The following is a 16,086-nucleotide window of genomic DNA, read 5'->3' as shown; positions in this document are numbered from 1 at the left end:
ATCTTTCTTGAATTATGATTTTTCAGTTATGAGTAATCTAAAAGTTGACATTGACAAATTTGATGGGTCTGGTGATTACAGGATATGGAGGAGAAAAATCAGGTCACTACTTGCTTAGCAAAAGTTATATAGAGTGATGGAAGAACCAATATAATGTCCATAATATACTTCAAAGATTCAACAAGAAGAGTTTCTTGAAACAGCCACAGGCATCATCATATTCAATTTGTTAGATTCAATAATTAGAGTTGTGGATAAAGAAGAGACTCTAGCCAAGATTTGGAAGAAACTTGAGTAACAATTTTAGGAAAAGTCTCTCACAAATAAAATCTTCTTGAAAGAGAGGATATTCAGATATAAAATGAGTCATTCAAAGACTTTGGAATAGAATTTGGATGAATTCATAAGGATGCATATCGAATTGGAAAATTCAGGAGGGAATGAAGCTCTAAGTGATGAAAACCAGGCTATAATAATCCTTAACTCTCTACCAGAATCCTATAGAGAGGTGAAGACTGCCATTAAATATGACAGGACTAAAATTACACTGGAAGAGGTTATTTCAGCTCTGAAATTGATGGATTTGGAGATGAAGAATGACAAACAAGGAGGCAATGGTGATCTGAATCTAAGCCGTGGAAGACCAAGTACAAAGAAACCTTGGAACAATAGAGGAAGAAGTCACAGTCGTGGACCAAATAGAGGTCACAATGGTGGGAAAGGCAAATCACAATCCAGGGGCACTAAGGATCCTAATGGTTGTTTCTATTGTGGCAAACCAGGGCATATGAAAAGGGACTACTACCTATGGCAAAGAAAGAACAAAGGCAGGAATGAAGGAAAAGATAATGAATCCTAGAACAGTGATCATCAATCAACCAACCTAAGTAGTGGTTATGACAGTAGGGAAGTCTATATGGCAGTAACATCATCCAAGGATGATTGGATTATTGACTCGGGATGTACTTTTCACATGCCAAATAATAAAAAATTTCTTGCTGATTTCAGGGAATCAAAAAGAGGAAAAGTCATGTAGGGAAACAATCAAACATGCCAAATTGAAGGCTCGGGTACTATAAGTTTCAAGATGTATGATAGAATTGTAAGGTCACTCACTGAGGTCAGGTATGTACCTAATCTTGCACGAAATCTAATTTCTATTAGTGTTTTAGATGACCTTGGTATTGTGAGTAAAGTGGAAGCAGGTACAATAAAACTTAGCAAAGGCTCAATGACCATCATGAAAGGGCAGAAATATGAAGGCCTATACTGCTTGAAGGGAGAACCTGTTACAAGCTGCTAGAATACTTCAGTAGCTATACCAGAAGATAAAAAGGCTGACTTGTGGCATAAAAGGCTTGGGCATATAAGTTAGAAAGGACTACACCTAATGAGTGAACAAAACTTACTAGGTAAGGACAAGGTTAGTAAAGTGGATTTTTGTGAATCATGTGTGTTAGGTAAACATCACAGATTGAAATTTAAAACTAGTATTCATAAAACTAAAAATATTTTAGAATATGTTCACTCAAATTTATGGGGACCTGAAAAAGTATCCACTCATGGAGATTGTTCTTACTTTATGTCTATTATTGATGATTACTCTGGAAAAGTATGGATTTTTTTGTTAAAACATAAAAATGAGGCTTTTGACAAATTTAAACAATGGAATGATTTAATGGAAAATCTTACAGACCTTAAAATTAAAACATTGAGGACTGATAATGGATTGGAATTTTGTACTGAGCAATTTGACAATTATTGTAAGGAGTATGGTATACAAAAACATAGGACAGCCTGATTAACACCACAATAAAATGGTGTTGCTGAAAGAATGAATCATACTCTCATGAACAAGGTGAGTTGTTTACTGATACATTCTGTTCTAGGAAAAGGATTTTGGGGAGAGGGTGCTCTTACTGCAGCCTATCTAATCAATCGGTGTCCTTCTAGTGCAATAGGTTGCAAGACACCTGAGGAGATGTGGTCAGGAAAACCCCCTGACTTGTCACACTTGAGAGTATTTGGTTGTGCAGCCTATGGACACCAAAGTATTGGGAAATTGGAGCCTAGAGCACTCAAATGTGTGTTCTTAGGTTATCCAGAAGGGACAAGAGGGTTTAGACTGTGGGTAAGGGAAAAACCAGGGTTTAAGACTCTTATTAGTAGAGATGTAATTTTTAATGAAGATATTTTTCCTTGTATAACTAACAGTGACTCAAGTGCAGGTACCCCTAAAGAAACTAACCCTGCAGGTACATCTGTGAGCTATATTCCTAAAGAAGATCAACATGACACCACTCTACAAGAACTAGATCAAGTCCAACACCATACTGAACATGTGGACCCTATTCAGGTGGAACCAAATCAGATGGAACAAATGTCTGATGAAGAGACCAATACAGAAGAAAATAAGCAAAGACCTGAAGGGTTGGAAGACTACCAATTGGCAAGATATAGATACCAAAGGTTTCCAAAACCAAACCAGAGATTCAATTTTAATGCTTGGGAAGAAGTTCTAGCCTATGCTTTTGTTACTTCCATGGGATTGGAAAGAAAGGAACCAGCCACCTATGAGGAAGCTATTAGTGGGAAAGAGTCAAAACAGTGGTTAAAAGCTATGAGTGAGGAGATGGGGTCCTTAACAAAGAACAAAACCTGAAAGTTGGTACCAAGGTCGAAAGGAAAGGGTGTGGTAGCTTGCAAATGGTTGTACAAACTAAAGGAAGGTACAAGAAATGAAGAGCCACCTAGGTTCAAAGCTAGACTAGTAGCTAAGGGATTCATTAAAAGAGAAGGCATTGATTTTACAGAGATTTTTTCTCCAGTAGTGAAGTATAAAACCATTCGAATAATGCATGCTTTGGCTACTATTCACAACCTAGAAGTAGATCAAATGGATGTGACTACTACATTCCTACATGGTGAATTAGAAGAGGATATCTACATGGAACAGCCAAAGGGATTTAAGGAAAAAGGGAAAGAAAAATTGGTGTGCAAACTGGTTAAGTAATTATATGGTCTCAAGCAGTCCCCTAGACAGTGGAATAAGAGGTTTGGTGCATCTATGAGTACTAGAGGGTTTACTAGGAGCTATTATGATACTTGTCTATACTTCAAAGGAACCAAAATTGAAGAGGTTATCTATCTACTCATATATGTAGATGACATGCTCATAATTAGTAAGGAGAGCTCAAACGTAGAATTAATGAAGAGATGCTGAAAACAGAATTTGAAATGAAAGACCTAGGTGTTGCTACTAAGATATTGGGAATTAAAATTTAGAGGGATAGAGAAAAAAGTATACTTACTCTAACTCAGAAATAATATACTGAAAAGATTATTGAGAAGTTTTCTATGAAAGGTGCTAAGAGTACAAAGCAACCTATGACTAACCAGTACCACTTACGCAAGGAACAATGCCCCAAAATCCAAGAAGAAATAGAAGCTATGTGTAAGATACCTTATTCTAATGCTGTAGGGTCTATTATATACCTAATGGTCTGTACAAGACCAGATCTAGCCTTTGCAATCAGTGTTCTCAGTAAGTACATGTCTAATCCTTGGAAGGAGCATTGGAATGTCCTGAAGTGGGTGTTCACGTATCTTATAAGGTCAATAGATGTTGGCCTAATGTTTAAAAGACAAGGTTCTAGTCATATTATAGAAGGATACAGTGATGCGGATTATGCAGGGGATGAAGACAATAGAAAATCTACTTCTGCCTACTACTTCTTAATTGGGGGAAACTACATTAGCTAGAGGGTTCAACTACAACTTGTAATTGCTCTATCTACTATAGAATCAGAATATGTAGCAATAACTGAGGCTATTAAGGAAGCTGTATGGATCAAGGGTATCATGGAAGAGCTTAAACTACACCAAGGTACTCCTATAGTGTATTCAGACAGCCAAAGTGGTATACACCTGTGCAAAAATTATGTCTTTCACGACAGGACTAAACATGTGGAATTAAAGTATCACTTCATCAGAGACAAAGTAACACAAGGCATTGTAAAGATCAAAAAGATACCCACTGATGAGAATCCTACAGATATGGGTACCAAAGTTGTATCCCTTAACAAGTTCACTCACTGCATGGACTTGTTAGGGATCGATAATGGTGGATGACCATTACACAACTAGAGTTAGGATCCTCAGAGACTCTGGCACTATACTAAATGGATTATGAATGAATCCAGGTGGAAATTGTTGTTTTGGATCTAGTCATAAGCCAAGATTAAAATCAGTTACAATTTACACATAACAAACTCTCAATAGAATTTACAATAACTTTTCTACCGACTCTTTACCAATCTCAGAGACAAGTATATATATATATATATAAAAAGGAGAAGAAAAAAAAAGAACGAGATATACTGATTAGAAATTTACCAAGCGGCTTTCATAAACCCAGCAAAAGCTTTCTAGTTTGTGTCCTTGTTCCAAGAGAGAGACGGGTTTTGGTTCATGTAATAGAAAGAAACAGAGGGAAGTGAGAATGAGAGAGAAAAAGTAAAAAGAAATAGAGTGTTTAAGAGAAAATACAAAGAGATTACTAGTTGTTCTTCTGTAACATGGAATCTCAGAAATTTGGTGTAAATCTCCATTGATATAGTGCAGAAGCTAGCCATTCTCTGAGGCGAGCTCGACGAGGACGTGGCCCAGTTGTTGGGTGAACCTCGATAAAACTCTCTGTTTGCCTTCTTCTTCTCCTTCTTCTTCATTTTACTGCTTGATTGCTACCTTTAATATTGTTGTGTATATTGATTGAATGCCCTATAACTTTCTGGTGTCGAGAACCTTTGCTGTTTTCAGAGAAAGAGTAAAGTAGTTGATTAAATACACATATAAACAATATAAACATATATACAAGGTCTGTCCTCTTGTGTGTGTGTGTAAGGTCGATATTGACCTTGGTGACTAATATTGTGACTCAGTGTTTTAGATAGGGGTCATATTGTAAAATATAACAAATTTCATTATAGTGTTTCCTCCAACCAAACATGATTTAATAGTATATGGAAAATCCAACATTACGTTAAAATTAAATTTATTTTCAAAAGTAGGACGCCACTTAAAAAAAAAGGTGAACTCTGTTTCTTCTCTCACTCCTCTTTTCCTTCTTTCTTCCTTTGTTTATCTTCTTGTCTAACTTAGATCAAACACTAGCCAAAATTCTATTGTCGACACACATCAGAGTTATAGCACCACTGGACGAGGACGGTCTTTCTGTCAAAGTGTCGTGGCCATCTAACAAAGTACACGTCTGTACGCTAGCTTCAAAGTTTTTTCCCTCAAACTTTTAATGCACTTTCTAACCAACTTCGACCACCATTTGAGGAGTGTCTAGTATCATTGAAATTTACATTGTGGGAGGAACAAAGCCCAACCATCCACTCTGACGAACTCATTGCCTCTTTGTGACAAATTCATGAGTATCTTTGCCTTTTTAGGAGCTTTTCTTGATGGCACAATGGTCGTTTGGACTCTTGGATAACACTAACTGCTGGGAATATATGACTTTACTCTTTGCAAATCAACAATGAATTATGATAATAATACAATATTCCAAACCCTAAATGTTGATCAAGATTCAAATTCAAGGTATCACTACAAGAAAAAACAGTATTCATGACACTTAAAAACTGCTAACTGGAAGTATCCATAACACTTCTCAAAATGCTAACGTATCCCCTGTTATTAAAAGTACCGTCTTTTCTATAACAGTTTTCGAATGTTATGTTCGATGTTATCTTAAAGTATTCAATAATACATTTTTAGTTGTTATCATATTAAAATAATAACATTTAGTTAGAGTAATTGGTTATAAATTTGAAATTTAATCTTAAACTTTTTGTATAACACTTTTTCAACTGTTATAATTGGTTATTTTTATAGCATTTTTAATTTGTTATGTTATATAAATAATAACGTTTTGTTACACATATTAAAGGTCCAGTAATAAATTTTTTTATTTTAGTCTAGTAATAGATTTTTAATTGTGTTGTGTAAAGATAAGTATATGTTTTTTTTTTAAATTAAAAAGTTTTTATTATAGTATTTTGATAAAAAATTATCAAAATTAATCACAAAAGGTAACATTAAATAGATTGATAAATCATAAGTATTACATTAAACAAGAACTAATTCAAACCATGACTGTGGCTACTTCATGAGATCTTGGTTCTAACTTAAGTTTGAAAGCATACATAACAAAGTTCTATAATCTTGAACATCTTTTACTTCAAAAATGAAAAACAAATACATAGCAAGATATACAAAAAGTAAACCATAAAAGTTGCTCCAAATTATTAGTATATTTGTTGATCAGAACCAATCACAATCACATATGCCTTTCGTGAACATTGAGTCATTTGTGATTCCTCATTTTATTCTTTATCCTTGTTCCCCTTGAAAATATAGATTCCATGATCCAATATCTGCAAGACAAATTTACAAATCAAATACTAGTCAAGCTCCAAATCTATAGAAAAACCCCCATCAATGACATTAAAAATGCAGTCTCGTTCTCTTTTCTTGTTCCACTTATAGTTACACATACACAGACCAAAACTCTTATACTAAATTGAAGACACTGAAACTGGTTATGACTTTAGATAATATTGGGTGCCTATAACCAGTAAATACCAATCACCATAAATTAAATTTATGTCAAAGTTAAACTATTCTAGTCACTAAATTTAAAGAGAAACCATGTGAAAAGAATGATGATAACAATATTGCTCAATGCAAGAATCAAAGTAAGAACCAAAGTATAAAAAAATTCAGGTCACTCGACTCCTAGACAAAACAATTGATAATTAAATAATAGAAGATGAATCGTGCATCCAAATCATTTATACTATATATACTTTAAACCAAATATAGTATCACCTTCATCTACAATTCCATGTCTCCAAAGTTGCGTTATGCATTCAAATCTTTGTTGTTAAATGATCTTTTGCCTTATTTTATATACAAATGTTCTTATGCATTAAAAAACCATCTTATTTATTCATATGACATAAGTGGTCCCTTATTTTGATCAGCCCTATATTGAATTGGAAAATAGCATAAAATTCGTGAAACTTCAAATTTCTAAGTAAACAGAACAATAAAAAATGATCTACATATGCACTTTTGAGTTTGTACTGGCATATAATCATGGACGATTATGGATGAGTGCATGCATATCAGCTCATGAACACATGTTAGAGAAAAGAGAAGAAGCATTCTACAATAAGAATAAAAAACTAGCCATTTCTAATATGGTATTGTCCACAAATAACTACTAAATGATATACTACGAAAAATACAAAGGTATGAAATTTTTAAAGCCATTAAAATTAAATATATTTTTTCCCCTCTCATTCATGAGCAAAGTGCAACTAAAAGTTATTCTCCATGATACTCAAATTAACCATACAGTAACATGAATAGTTAAGGAACTAGCACAATAATGTGGCTTGGAACCTTTCAAAAAGAAAAATGCGTGTTGGGAAAATCCATAGAAAAAAACATCAGATTTTAGAAATGTTGAGAATGTCACTTCTCTCCACTTTTTCCACATTCACCTTAAAATTATAATGCAAGACAAAAGATCAATATTATAAGACAATTGAGATACCTAAATCTAATTGAGCTTGAGCCTTGACAATCTCAAATATCAACCAAGCGTACAAAGAAATTGAGATAATTCAAGATGGCAGAAGATATACAGAATAATGTCATTGCTAAATATAATCTAACTTAAGCCATTCTAAACAGATCCATAAAAAAAAAAAAAGAGATCATTAACACATTTTTTTCTCAAACTGAGATGTTTCAAAATAAAAAAGAAAAGGAGAAAGAGAGAGAACATAAATGCAAGAATAACTAGAATAATCTCCTTTCTTACTTCCAAAAATAAAATGGCCAGTTTTAAGAATTGAATAACATGTTGTTATTAATATAAGACTCAATACAAGGAAAAATAAGCCATAATAATACCATGAATTATATCTAAGTAATCAGACCCATCTTCCCACACAAACCAACAAAAAAAAAATCGGAGAAAGGTCAACATGGCAAGTAACAAAATGTACCTCTGTGATTGGAGTATCAAGAACTCTGTCAGGGCCATACTTGTCCAAAAGACCTTTGAATATCTATGCAAAAGCATAGGGGAAATGGGCAGCATTAGAGAAGAATTTGTAAAGAATATTACATAAGAAAAAAAATTCATCTTTTCAATAAATAAAAAAATCAAACCTTGTATGCTTCTTGGTATTCCCCAACCTGGAATGAAAAACATTTTGAAGAAAAATGAAAAACAAAAAGAATGAAAGAGCACTAAGAAAAAATAAATACAAATTTCCCACCTCTTCTCCAATCAAGAGGACCTTAAGATCAACAACATTTCCTCATCAAGTACACAATCGTCTCTCACTGTCAGCTGCTTATATTATTATTTCAAGAAAAAAAAATTAATTGTTAGCTTTCCTTGAAATGCACAGTATATCATTTAGTAGAATGATGAATAATAAAAAAACATACAATTTTCTAGTTCAAGAAAACAGCACCTACTAGAAAGAAGAGTATTGCAAACTCTCAAAATATAATTAGATTAGCAGATTAATATCAATCACTTGAAACTTTAAACAATGACCCAGTAGCCTTGCCCAAAGACATGTTTCATTTTCCATTAGTTCTATCTTTCTTTTATTGTATTTGGAAGAGCGGGGATGGTATTACTTGCCTCAATCTTCCAAATAAAAAGAGGTACTATAATTAATGTGCTTTTGGAATTTGAAATTGAAAATTGACAACTCTTTTTGCTAACTAGCTATCCTTTTTAATATAGATAGCATATATATCATAAATTTTGGAAAAAACTAATAAATTAGAACACATGCTAATATATGCAAATTATATTATTATACTATCAGAGCCAAAAAATGAAATAAAGCTTGAGAAAAACAATTAGGATGATAAGAAGCCCTGATATATTCACCTGTACCAATGCTATACAAATGATCATCTAAACATATCACTAAACTTTGCCACTGATAAGTTCAGTGATCATGTAGGTCATGTTCTGTGAAACTAAAAAGGATTGGTGAAAGAAGTGACCTTACAGTTTTCATTGACTTCTTCCCAAGTGTTGATCTTGTAAACTTATTCATTCCTTGACATTGAGTCTTGTCTTTCCTTATTCATGCCTTCTTTCCTCTGTAAATATACCATACACACCATCAAATCCATTATGGCAAAAAGATGAGATTTCATAAAGAAATATATTTCACCATATGACTATTTTACCTTCCATAATTTTGTGATATTCTACAATATTTTTTGTGCTAGACTCTTTCTGTCCTGCCTCCTTTGCTTTAGCTGCTTCTGGAGGAAAATCTGGGCCTTCAGAGGATATTGTGGGCAATAGTGAACATCTACTACATGCTTATAACAATTCAAAGATAGGTGAGGCGGTTACAACAAAAACATTGAATAAATGTTAAAAATTCATGTATAAAAAAGATAAGGGGCAATATTCAATAACAATGTAATGGTTGCACCCTTTGGCGAAAGAAAATTTCACATAAATTCATTACAACTGGGCATCAATGAAAATTAGCTGCAAAACTTAATTTTAGAAAGGGAAAAAGTTGAATGAAATATCTTGAATCAACTACAGAAGACATCAATCTTGGACATTGTAATTTAATCATGAATCTTCATATGAAAATGGTTGTTCAACATCTGTATTATGATGATTTTACAATCACACACAAAGCAAATGTATAAGACAGATGGAGAATTGACAAGTATAGTCTATGTTTTTATTAGAATTACTCCCAATCAGCCAAAGAACCCCCAGGTTTTCGAAAGCCAATCTCTCCAATCCAGTCTAAAATTTTCCCAACAACCTCTGAAAGACCTGATCCTTTCCTATTTATATCTCACCCCAAGTATCTTGTCATTATCTAGTCCTTGGACCAAGAGACATCACTGAAGTGCTCATCCTAACTAAGCAAAACCAACAAATTTTATCATGTGTAGGCTGTTTCATCCCAAATTACAATTATTTTGTAATGCTGGACTAGGTATGGTAACAAGCAAATCATAGAGAAGCATGCATTTTTTATGATTCTTGGTGAACTTTACAAATCTAGTACTCATAACTGATATTTATTGCTAATGAACATGCTAAGCATATAGGCTAATGAACATGTTGAGAATAAAGGTTATTCCCAAAAGTAACTTGTGAATTAGAGTAGTAAAGTACAATGTTGGTTAAATAGTTAGATTGAGAAAAGGTTACTCAAGGGAAAATAAAGATTGAGAAGGTACCAACAGAAGAAAATCCTTCAGATATGGGAACAAAGGTGTTACCTCTCAGTAAGATTAACTATCACGACTTAGTTTCTTAGTAGTCATTGCCAATGAATCACGTTCATTAGAGAGTTTCATCTGGATAAAATAATACGCAAAAAAGTTACCCACAACTCTTAGTATGTATATTAAAAAAAGAGTCAGTGGAAAAAAAAAAGAAAAAAAACACCATCATTTGTACCTCTATAATAATTATATATAATTGCAGAAACACAGAACCATGAATGGATATCATTTTATCACGTACAGTCAATTCTGTCAATTTCCTGGTTCCCCTGCCATGATTCATCATAAATGTTTCTACATGAGTCATGTACTTTAAAAGTAAAATCTATAACTGAAACCAGAAAAAGAAATGTGAAACACTCAATAATGTCCACACAGAGAAAAAAACATAGATCGAATTACACAAGGAAAACCTTATTGTTAATTAGAAGAAAACTCATAATATTTAGTATCAACGTTCCTTTTGCCCCATTCTCTAGCTCTGTTGGACCAGAAGATTCTACAATCAATCCAGTACGATGAGTATAAAAAAGATTACCTGTCAGTTTTCTCTCTCTCTCTCTCTCTCTTTTTTATTCTTGAGTGATCCGTCATCACTAGGATCAGAACATACAACTTCTTCTACTGCTTATCAAGCAGATGTACTTTTCACTTTATTTATCTTTTATTTGTTCAACCTTAATTCCTTCGGAGGCAGGAGAAACTAGCAATTTGCTAAGTAGATTCCCACAAGAAAAAAAACTGCAAACCTCACAAGAGCAAATCATGACCCTAACCACAGGTTTACTGATATGGTTTAGTCTTATAGGTGTGAATGGATTATATATAACTCATTACACTGAATTTATATGTATAGTATACTAGATAGATTCATTATACCAGTTGTATGGACATGGACAGAGTGTAAGATTTTATGTTAAATTTGATCACACCATAAAATTTGTCTTAGTGTCAAATTCACATGACTAATTGTTATACTTTTGGTCAAACACAGAGTAAAACTTTCTATTCATGAATTTGCTTGGTTAGAGTAACCAAATTAAAAAGAAAAGGTGTGTACCTTGATGAAGCAGAGAATGGAGCCAATTAAAGAGCCCAACACCCCAAGTAGCGTCATGAACCGGCATCGATAAATAAGCTGCAAGAGGGTTGAAGGAGACGAATAAAAAAAATGTTTTATTTCTTTTTCTTGTTTTTGTAATAAAAAAGAAAAAGGTTGAAAATGTGAACCTTCTCTATGTTTTCCTCATACAATTGGGCTTTAGAATTGGGTTCAGAGTAAAGAGCCGGCGAGGAAGAGCGGGCAAATGCAGGAGGAAGTAGGTGGTGCCGGGGCAAAGGTCTGTAGTGGAAATTGGAAAATCTGAGAGCATGGGAGTGAGAAACCCTAGCCATGGATGATGGGAACAAAGGCGATGAATTTGGGAGTCGACTCAGGCTGAGACTGAGGCTCATCATGATTGTTGTCCGGCGGTTCTAAAAACATAGAATCGACAAGATGACTAGCAGGTAGAATTTGTGGAACTCCATTGTAGAGAGATGGATGGAAACTGAAAGAATGGGGCTTTTTCTGATCTATGGCTCTGCTAGAAGGATGATGAGTTAGGGGCGAGTCAGAAATTTCTCAACGCTACCAACCGATGTGGTGTGCTCCAGCAGCTTGCGTGAAGCAGAGAGAGCCGAGAGCCTAAGTGTGAAAGAGACTGAGAGTGAGGAGAGAGAGGAAAAGAGGAGAGCTAAGAGGAATTAGAGAAATTTCTGTATTTAATTGTTTTTTTTTTGTTCTTCTCGGGTTAGATCTAAGACTTTCATTTGGCGCCTAGTTCTAAACAATTCCGCGCCTAAACAATCCCGTGTTATTTTTTTATTTGAGAATTAATAACGCTTCTCAATATATGTAAGATTTTAGTGTAATATATAGTTAAAAATGTTGTAGTGAGTATGAATGCAATTCTTGATAATCAAATAAACATACTCATGATATGAATGTTAATCTTAAATATAAAGAACTAAATTATTAAATGATGATAAGATGAAATTAGATACATTTAATCATCAATACTAACAATGAAAAAACATTATAGAATTACAAAATACAAGATTAGGGTTAGAGAGATATAACCTTTGTATTGAGCAACTTGAATCTTCAAACTTGGGGAACTTCTAAGGCTTATACACAATAAGAATAGTGTTGTCCAAAATATCTATTTCAAGCTTTCTGACATTGCTTGAAGCTTCAACTAAGTAGAATGAGATTTGGTGTTGAACAAACCTTAAAACTCATGCAAGTCAAGCAAAACATGATGAGTTTCTTGGTGAAAACTTTTGGTCTTAAAAAGATAGAGAGAGAGTTGGAAAGTGTGATCAAGACTTTTCAACTCTAATAACACACACATATATATAGTGTAGGCATAATCATTAGTCCAACAAATAGGATTAGAGCATTTAAAACACATCATTTGGAGCATTTTACGTAAACTGTACGACCCTAAAAGACTGCCCAGGAGATGTATCACCTTCATGCAGGCGATACGTCGCCTACTAGTAGGTAATGCATCGCTTGCTAGGGCTTTTGAAGCCCTTCGCATTTTGGCGATGCTACGCCACTTAGGGAGCGACGCATCGCCACCCTCTCTGACTTTGGACCCCTCCATTGGTCCTAAAATTTCTCCAAATGCTACCAAACTTTTTGGGAATGTTTGGATACCTCATTGTATCACTTTAGACCCATAAAAGTCACTTTTAGATGCCTTTTACACAACCTCATATTTTCACTTCTCTTCAAGTGAAAATGTTAAGTGTTTTTCACATCAACGTGCAAACATCTTAACCATTATATTTAACCAATCTCAACATTCCCCCTCTTGCTTAAATATAACCCTCTCTTCTTAGCTTAACAATTTCGGTGCATAAAATAAAGTATCTTTTGGTTTGAACTTTACCTTAGTGAAAATATTACAAAGCCTTATCAAAGTCATAACACCTCACACACCTTCACTTGACCATTCATTTTCCCACTTTTCTTGCTTAGCACTCATATGGCTATGTGCTCATCCATTTCATGAACTTTTCGGGGAGAAACTCCAATTTCCATGAGAGGTGGCACCACTTATAAGTTCACATAGGTAAAATTCTTACATCATCTTTGCTACCTTTAGAGATGTTTGTTGCACACAACTGAACTTCATTAAAAGCCTTAGACTTAACTCTCACCCGGTAGCAACCAACACTAACCATCCATGGATGGAACTCATGACTTTGTTAGTGTTGAAACAATTCACACAATAATTTGTTCTTACCTATTGAACTATTTCCCTTGATGTTCACAAGTTTGGAGTTGGGTTGCCATTACTGGTGAATATATTATTCAAGGAGTTTTAGTCCCATTCCTTTTGAGGTGGAACTTACTAACCTCTTCGCAAGAGGTTTTGTAAATGAATCCACTAAGATCTCACTTTTTTTAACATATGAGATCGATATGATTCCTCAGTGAATTAATTGTCTCACATACTCATGTATTATTAGACTTATGTGTTTAGACTTCCCATTATATACACAATTATATGCTCTAGCCAATGTGGCTTGACTATCACAAAGTATCGAGATCGTCGATACCTCATCCGCAGAAATTAAGATGTCCAACATGAGGTCCCTAAGCCACTCAACCTTTGCTGGTTGTTGCTAGAGTTATAAATTTGGCCTCCGTGGTTGAGTGTTAAATATATGTTTGTTTCTTACTACCCCAAGAAACTGCTCCTCCTCCAAGCATAAACACCCAACAACTTGTGGAGAGATTATCTCCTACACTTGATAATCAACTCGCATCGGAATATCCTTCAAGTATCTTCAAGAACTTTGAATATTGGAGGCCTAGCTGCTTGGTCCTTTTACGGTACCCTAGAACTCTCTCAATCTCTTTCCAATGTTCCATACTTATATTTCTAGTAAGCCTACTTAGTTTACTAACCCCATATGCAATATCCGCTCTTGTACAATGAGCAGTGTACATTAGACTCCCTAATGCACTTGCATACTCAAGTTGAGCCACTGCTCTACCATTATTCTTTTCAAGCTTTATGCTTGAATCAAATGGTGTATTTGACTCTTTGATTTTGAGATGACTAAACTTGTCAAGCACTTTCTCAACATAGTGTTCTTGACTTAAGGCATAAGCCCCACTATTTCTTCTCACTTTTATACCCAAGATGGTATCAACCTCTCCAAGGTCTTTCATCTTGAAAGTGGAAGATACAAACCTCTTCATTTCCATTATGACTTTCATATCATTACTCAAAATCAACATATCATCAACATATAGACACACCAAGATGATATAGTCATCAAAAGTGTTAGAGTATAAGAACTTGTCCGCATTATTGTGTCTAAACCCATTCGAAATTATGGCTTTATCAAAATTCTCATACCATTTTTTTCAGAGCTTGTTTTAATCCATAATATGATTTAACAATTCTACACACTTTATGTTCATTTCCCTCTAGAACAAAACCCTCCGGTTGTTTCATATAAATCTCCTTAATCGAGATCTCCATTTAGGAATGTTGTTTTGACATCCATTTGATGAACATAACAGTTATATATTGATGATAACGAAAATAGTACTCTTATTGTGGTTGTCCTAGCAACCGGTGCATACATGTCAAAATAATTGATTCCTTCCTATTGTTTAAACATTTTGCCTACTAATCTTGCCTTGAAGGTTTGTAATGTGCCATCGGTGTGACATTTCCTCCGACATACCCACTTGCACCCAGTGTGTGGTTTGAAATAATTGAATCCATCTTATCATTTATTAATTCCTTCCAAAAAGTGGAGTCTCTTGAAGACATTGCTTCTTGGAATGTTTTGGGATCATCCTTAACTTGAAGAGCCATAGGAAATTTCCATGTGACTTCTTCTAGGTTTCCCTCTACTAGGTAGAGTATCTCCACTTGAGAACATGTGTCATTTGATCCCAATTCTTTAAGCCTTTGGCTTTTTTGAGGCAGTATAGGTTGCTCACCAACCTTTGGATATTTCTCTTTAAGAGATTCTCCAACACTTGTGGGTTCTTCAGAATTGTTATCACAGTATAACATATTCTCAAAGAACTCCACTTCTCTTGATTCAATTATCACATTAGACTCCAAGTCTAATAGTCTATAGACATTGCTATTTGAGGAATAGCCAACAAATGCACACTTTACGACACTTAGACCCAACTTGGTCCTTTTAGGCTCCGTGCTGTTGCAATAAGGCACCCCCATACTTTAAGATAGCCTAAGTTAGGCTTCTTTCCTCTCCATAACTCATATTGAGACACATTGTTCTTTTTCATAGGAATTCGATTTAATATATGACGCGCAACAAGCAAGGCTTCACCCCACAAATTATAACACAATTTAGCATGTAAAAGCATAGACGTAATAATCTCAAGATAAGTCCTATTCTTTCTTTCATCTATTCCATTTTTTTGTGGAGTGTATGGTGCAATGCATTCATGAATAGTGTCATGTTGTTCACAAAATATATTGAAACCATTTGAAAAGTATTCACCACCTCTATCACTTCTAAGAGTTTTTATTTTCATTTCTAATTTATTTTCTACTTCAAATTTAGAGATTTTAAATGCATTAAATGCATCATCATTACTCTTAAGCAAATACCCATAAGTATACCTAGAGTGATCATCTATAAAAGTCATGAATA

General features: G+C 34.2%; 1 long non-coding RNA gene across 1 annotated transcript; it reads right to left on the bottom strand.

The window, feature by feature from the left end:
• Positions 1-7,479: 7,479 nt before the first annotated feature.
• LOC133783911 (uncharacterized) lies at positions 7,480-8,656 on the bottom strand. Its single transcript, XR_009871018.1, has 3 exons — positions 8,364-8,656; positions 8,254-8,280; positions 7,480-8,150 (listed from the first exon to the last, which is right to left on the bottom strand). It is a non-coding gene; the product is annotated as an uncharacterized LOC133783911 (long non-coding RNA).
• Between the last annotated feature and the right edge of the window lie 7,430 nt (positions 8,657-16,086).

The sequence above is a fragment of the Humulus lupulus genome, chromosome 6 (genome assembly GCF_963169125.1).
Source record: "Humulus lupulus chromosome 6, drHumLupu1.1, whole genome shotgun sequence".
NCBI classification, from domain to species: domain Eukaryota; kingdom Viridiplantae; phylum Streptophyta; class Magnoliopsida; order Rosales; family Cannabaceae; genus Humulus; species Humulus lupulus.
This window is presented reverse-complemented; position numbering and strand designations above follow the sequence as displayed.